Raw genomic sequence first — 6728 nt, 5'->3', positions numbered from 1 at the left:
ACATGGTATCAATGGTAATGTGATATTTTGAATACTTAATTAGAGGTTAATGAGAATTACCAATTAGTGATTACAATTATATGAATAAGTTCAGTTGCAATTGAAGTCATTTTTGTTTGATATGAGGGTAAAGTTAATTCAGTTGGGGATAGGTCACCATGTTGGCTGGTCAATTATGCACACACGGAAAGGGATGAAATATATGAAAATGTAATAGTTACAGTGAGGACTCAAGAAAAATGTACATGTCCTCCTCTTTTTCTTGGTTTCTCATACATCTCTTTCTCTCTCTCTCTCTCTCTCTCTCTAGAACTGGCCAGTAAAATAAAATCCTTTTTATTGAAATCTCAAACATGTTTTGGTTATTTCTGCAACAACAACAAAGTAATCACTATCAAAGAAGAGAGGGGGTGGAGGAGCTACCATACCTGTAGATGGGCTGGTGAAGGTGAAGTCGCTGGCAAGATGGTGAGGTCGCCGGCAAGGAGACCCAGCTCTTCCGGAAGACACCGGCTCCCACGTGCTGCTGGGATGGGGGGCGCCAAATCCACAGAACGCCACCCTCGCTGGATGTGGCCACCCCATGCTGTAAGCCTCCGTATGCAACATCAGTAGTCTGAATATTCATCAGGTAGAAAAAAGGCAAATGCAGAGGAGTTTAGACTTACCTACCAACACCATGGTCTACATACCCAATTGATTAACTATCTCAATCAGCATACACCCAAATTAATTAATTGGATTCTATTCGTTGCGGAAAGGGAAATGAACAAGAACAAGTCAACTGCTCCATCTGTGTTCTGCCTTCTGCTTGGGCTCCTTTCTCAATCACCCACTACAAAAGTAAGAAATATTTTCGCAGAAGGCATGAAGACGATTAACAAGCCAAGCAAACAGTAGCAGGCACACTAAATAGTGATGTGTGGAATTACCTGTCACGAAACGAATTTACGTCAGGGATGTCCTCATTGATATACCAAAAGCAGGCCAGGCTACCAATGAGCCCCTTGTACCTGTCGGAAAGAAACAATAGGGAATAAAATATCGAGGACATGAACAGAAAGAATCAAGAGTGTAGTATAGGAAGCATCAAAATAAATGTCCCAAAAAATAAATGTCCCAGCAAATGACTGAAGCTTATATGCACATAGCAACATTAAAATTTGCAGGTATTTCTTGGTACAGACCAGACCTACGGAATCTATAACAAAGCATGATTCAATCTATTTCTGCACATGGAAATGAACACCATAACGAGAAGGTCAAATCTATACCATCCCATTGGTTGACAAACTATATCACAACCTCTGAATCAGACGGACACCATGCAAATGCGACAACAACCAATCATTGAATCTAAGCTTGCAGATACAGTCACACATAGATCGCAAGAGTGAAAGAAGGGATATAATACCTCTGGAGATTTGCAACCTGATGCTCGATAGTCTCAGCTAGTCCACTACAGGGCATCCCTCAGCAGCTCTGTAGGCATAGTTTCATTTTGTGAAAGATGGAATTTTCCTATAAGGTTTTAGAATCCATACCAATATGGAAAAATCGTGACTGTGAAATCTCGCTGCAGTTGCCGAGACCATTGTGTAATGCATCTTCTATAAGGTACCAAACAACATGGATACTTGACCTTATGTTCCTAAAGAAAGGAAATTCGGTACTATCAAAATCCTAAAAACAACATCAGACCAGTGAATGGGATTGAAACAAAACCTAAGCAATCAAATCTTATCAAACTCTCATGCATACCCTTTGAGAAAGAAAACCGTATATCTTCAGCCAAAGCAAACAATTTTTGTTGCTTAGGTTCTATCTCAAACTAATAATATTTAGAATTTGTAGCCAACTCATTAGGATCAGGTTATCTTATCAGTATTTATCCAGTGGTATAACTTGAATATGATTATGAAGGGCCTTTGGAGAGGCCAATGTGTACTCATTACAGAATTAGTTCAGGAAAAGTAAGTTGAAACCAATGGAATACAATTGTATCACTTCACATACACCAAGAAGAGCATAAATGAGTAAACGAATAAACATTTGCTCAAGGAGACCAGATCCAATGGCTAAGCAGCTGTAGCATAATAGAGCATAGTATTTTCATTACCTCCCCTATTTCTGGCATCAAAGTCATTTGCCCTCCCTCCTCTCCAAGAAGCAAGGACACAACCAACAGTAGCAAAGGACCCCTGTGAAAGGCAAAGAAAAAGAGTCATACTGGCTTGAACCAATCAAACATAAGAAATGCAAGCAGCTAACCAAGGAAGAACACCTAATTGTGAGTGTGTTTTACTGATAATCTAGATCAAACATTGTTAAAGCAACAACCTTAAACATTACATTGAAGCAACAAATAGAAAGTGCCTACATGCTAAACAACGGGACCACTTAGCTTGATGCGGAAATTAGAGATATTAGATTTTGAAACTCCGCAAGCTGTGGTCATGATCTGAAAATTAGGACTAAAATATAATTATGAACATGCATATATCACACTTGCAAAGAGAGAGACAAAGTGCAATTATAATTATGAACACACATATATAACTTGTGACACATGACAACTGCAACACCAAACAAAAACATGGCTTATTGGTTACCTATTTTGAATTTCTATCATCTCAAATCTGTACAGAACACAAAATTTTAACTCCATGAGCCACCATTGTAACCATTTACCACATGCGTCCCGCCATAATGCCATGAACTAAATTAAGGCATCAACTGCTGTAACACATAGGGGAAAAATACTCAGAGTTGAACATGACTGAGCATACATATACAATGCATACTACTGATATTTATCACAGTGGCTGTACCCATTTCTTTCAAGTAATTTTCTTGTCATACTGAATCTACAATCTGACAAAACTGCTTGAGTGTACTGAACTTGACTATACACATGTGTGATTTAACACTAACTTTACTACGGGTTTGATTCAGTTCATCATCATGAATTTGGTTGCCACTATACACAGCAGCCAGACGATCACCAACTATTACTATGATTAGCTTTAACAAGGGGACAAATAGTTTAAGTAGTGGTTAGCTCAACAAGAATCTAAACAATCCATGGCATTCATCTCCTAAGACACATCCAATAGTTGTGAAGAAACAGTTACATCAAGGTGGGGATTGGAACAAGGACTGAGAGAGATGAGGAACATACCTAGTACAAATACAATCTCGGTCCTTTTTTCTCATCGTTGATTACCACCGTTGCCATTACGAACACCTACAAAATATGTGTTCTCAACTCCTGAATATCCCACGAGAAATAGAAGCAATGAAAAAGATGAAAGTGGACTTAAATTCAAAGAGATGGAGAGAGAGAGATCACCTTGTTCTTCACCAAGCTCTTCCTCCAGATTCATCCCCTTCTCTTTTTTCTTAGATCTGCACACATATGTTCAGAAAAACAATAAATCAAGAAGTAAAAACTGGGGAGGAAGATGACTCGGACGCAGATGGACAACCTAGACTGGGGACATGTGACGACGGCCAGCACCGCCTGGAACTCCGACCTTCGTGCTCCTTTCCTCATACCAGCGCCTCATCCTCCCTTGCTCCATGCCCACCACAAAGACCACGCCACCCTGCTCTCCTATGGCGGCGACCTGCGCCTGATCCAGACGCACGGCGCACGGCAGCAGCGGATCCAAAAAATAGCCACCCCAAAACTAACCTAAACATCAAATCAATTAGGATTACTGCCAAGAATTAGAACAAGGAAATGCAAAGAAGAAGGCACATACATGGCTGAGGGTTGAAGATGTGCGAGCTCTCGGCAAAGGTGGCCATGGAAACACCTCCGCCCTCCCGTTCGTCGTCGCCGGCCATGACGACCTGGACAAGCTTGTCGCCGTCGCCGTCGCCGTCAGAGAAGCTCGGCTCCACACCAGCAGCTAGCGGGCGCCGACTTGGGGGAGCTGCCGGCGAGGCTCTGGCCTAGGTCGGAGAGGCAAGCAGGGGATCCGGCATCGAGGAAAGAGGAGATGAGGGGACGAGCAGGGAGAGGGACGGGGCGGCGTGGGAGAGAGGAGGGAGCGAGCGAGGAGATAAGGCGGCTGCTTTACTTTTTCCTTTTACCCCTCGTCCGTCTAGGGTTTCTTGCTTTTGTTACGCAGAATTGAAGGAAAGGCACGTCATTCTTTTGACCCACACATAACGAGCCCCACTTGTCATTCGCTCTTCAAACAGCCATGGACGTGAAAAAAAAACCGACGGCCCACCACACGCCAGCAGCCAAAAGGGAGCTACAGGGAAGGAATCCAGCGGCCGAACGAGCATCGCGCACGCGGGGGCGCTAGAATGGCGGGTAGTGTAGGAGCCTTTATATGTTAGATGTTGCTCTCTTCCAGTCATGACCGACAGTCATGTTGGTCCTGTGGAGGTCATCTGCACGAACTTATGGAGAAAGCCGCACACACGTACTATAAATTGGTGCAGACCAGATACTCTGATGCTACTCGCCAAGTAATTTTCGGCGAGGTACACACCTACGAAGTTATGGTGAGAGATACACATGAAGATGAGCTCCGACTAGACGCATACGTGCAGAGCTAGCTGATCGCATCTATGCTAGTAGAAGGCACCGAAATTTCTATAGCCTAAGTCATATGACGTGCGAACATGCCTATTCTCTTGTATTATTTTTCAATCACAATGGATTACAAGCCAGGATGTTTTTTAACTGAAGCCAGGGTATACATTATTTAAACATGGTCTTCATGGCCTATTACATTATTCATTGCTTGATTGATCACCTAACCATTTTATTATTACTATAGCATACAAAATTTCTAGGAAGCTATCACGGGGTTGCAAGAGCTTGTTGCACAGTGATATTTATGTGTTATCAACCTGATTTTTTATTAGATGTTTGCATTTTTGATGACTAAGATGTACGTTTTGTGAACCTGAAAGATTCCCTCATATGCAGTCGCTGATAGAAGTTAATGTGAGATGCGGAGGTAAGATCTTCAAAAGCAACATCGTAGTATTTTTTATCTTTTTTTATGAATAGTACTTCTCCTATTTCTTTAGTATGGTAATTTGGATCTCCATGGACAGAGCAGGGACAGTGCAGTCATGGGAAACATAAAAGGCTACACGCAAGTCAATAGAATTGGTTTCTACACACATGTATTTTGATTGCGCATCATCTCAAACGGGTGAAAAGAACATGGTCCGTGGGACCAGCATTAATTAAGGCTGAATTGGTTTCTAAACTTCAAACTTCTGATCAAACGAAAATAGTACTCGAAGAAAAGTTCAATACATCTCTAAGCAGCTTTGTTAAAAATTAAGCGGCTTTGTTCAGTACTTCCTCCGTAAACTAATATAAGAGTGTTTAGAATACTAAAGTAGTGATCTAAACGCTCTTATATTAGTTTATAGAGGGAGTACATCTCTAAGTGATAGTTATGATAAAAGCAAGTATGATCAAGTAAGTCGTTCTCGTACATTTATTTTATGTCATACTTTGTGCCAATTTATTTACATGGACTGACATTGATAAATTACTCAACTTTTTGTAGGACTGATGGTCGATCATGATATTTAGAAGAATTAGGAGGCATTGTGATTGCCAACAAAGAATGATATCCATTCAAGCAATGATGGTGTCCCTTGATTGAAGATTAATAAATATTATCTTTTCTAGTTGTCTCATTTTCTAGATATGAGCAAGTATATTGGTCATATAAGGAGTTATTTTGCCACAATTTTTTACCATTCTTTTAATTTGAGAAACGTATGTCGGAATTGTGTTAATTTATCCAATTTCTATTAATAAAGAGGTTAAGATCCTTTCAATTAATATTCTTTTGTTTCTATATTAATGTGGATGTTAATACTCAAAGTTGGATGATTCATAAAGTGATTGTTGAACAGAAGTTATACTAAATATAAGTGATTATGAAGGATATCATAATGATGAAAAGATTGTCTGTTATACTATAAAGTGGTTATTAATGATACTTTAGTAACCATGAGAACACTATTACTGATGTTAAAAGTGATCGTTAATACTAAGTGTGGTTGTTATTTCCTTGGGATTGACGATGACACACTATCCTATCGTTAAAAGTATAACGACCACAATATGTGGTCGTTAAAATAACAACCACAAGATGTGGTCGTTATACTTTCAATGGTAGAGCCTGTTACGACCAGCATATTGCGGTCGTTAATGATCATTAACGACCACAATCTGATTTGTGACGACCACATATGCCGTCGTTAAAAACCATTTTCCTAGTAGTGCTTATTGGGCAATGAGGTCGGGGGAGGCGTCTCGCTCTCCATCATCTCTGGGAGGAGACTTCCCGAAGAAGGGGATTGCCCAGAAAAACTTTGTGCCAACCTGTAAAGGTGCACGAACGCGTTACAACAACAACAACGGAGCGGGGCGCTATCAAAATACTCCGGATTCACTTACGGTTTGGCCGAGGGCTTGTCCCCTTGTTGGAGCTGTTCAACGGCGTCGCTTTCCAAACCCAAGCCGCTCGACGGTGGCATATTTCCCCTCTTGGGAGACCGCCCCTCCCAATCTTCGGAGGCGGCCCTTTTCCCCTTGCTCGGGGAAGGGATACTGTGTCCGCTCCCGCCTTTGTCTTCAGGCGAAGAAAGATCGATTTCTTCAGACTCAGTGTACGACTTACCTCCAGAACCAAGGTCATCTTGGGTCTTCTCACTCTCCTCTTTACTCTCCC

The 6728-nt window shown here is 41.3% G+C and overlaps 2 long non-coding RNA genes across 2 annotated transcripts; both read right to left on the bottom strand.

Annotated features, from left to right (window-relative positions):
• Positions 1–531: 531 nt before the first annotated feature.
• On the bottom strand, positions 532–1015 carry LOC119272686. The gene is made up of 3 exons (XR_005134777.1): positions 933–1015; positions 669–835; positions 532–586 (listed from the first exon to the last, which is right to left on the bottom strand). It is a non-coding gene; the product is annotated as an uncharacterized LOC119272686 (long non-coding RNA).
• Positions 1016–3212: 2197 nt separating this feature from the next.
• On the bottom strand, positions 3213–4256 carry LOC119272685. The gene is made up of 3 exons (XR_005134776.1): positions 3489–4256; positions 3353–3408; positions 3213–3247 (listed from the first exon to the last, which is right to left on the bottom strand). It is a non-coding gene; the product is annotated as an uncharacterized LOC119272685 (long non-coding RNA).
• Between the last annotated feature and the right edge of the window lie 2472 nt (positions 4257–6728).

This window comes from Triticum dicoccoides, chromosome 3A (assembly GCF_002162155.2).
Source record: "Triticum dicoccoides isolate Atlit2015 ecotype Zavitan chromosome 3A, WEW_v2.0, whole genome shotgun sequence".
Lineage (NCBI taxonomy): Eukaryota > Viridiplantae > Streptophyta > Magnoliopsida > Poales > Poaceae > Triticum > Triticum dicoccoides.
The sequence above is the reverse complement of the archived record's forward strand: the minus strand, read 5'-3'. Positions and strand labels throughout refer to the sequence as shown.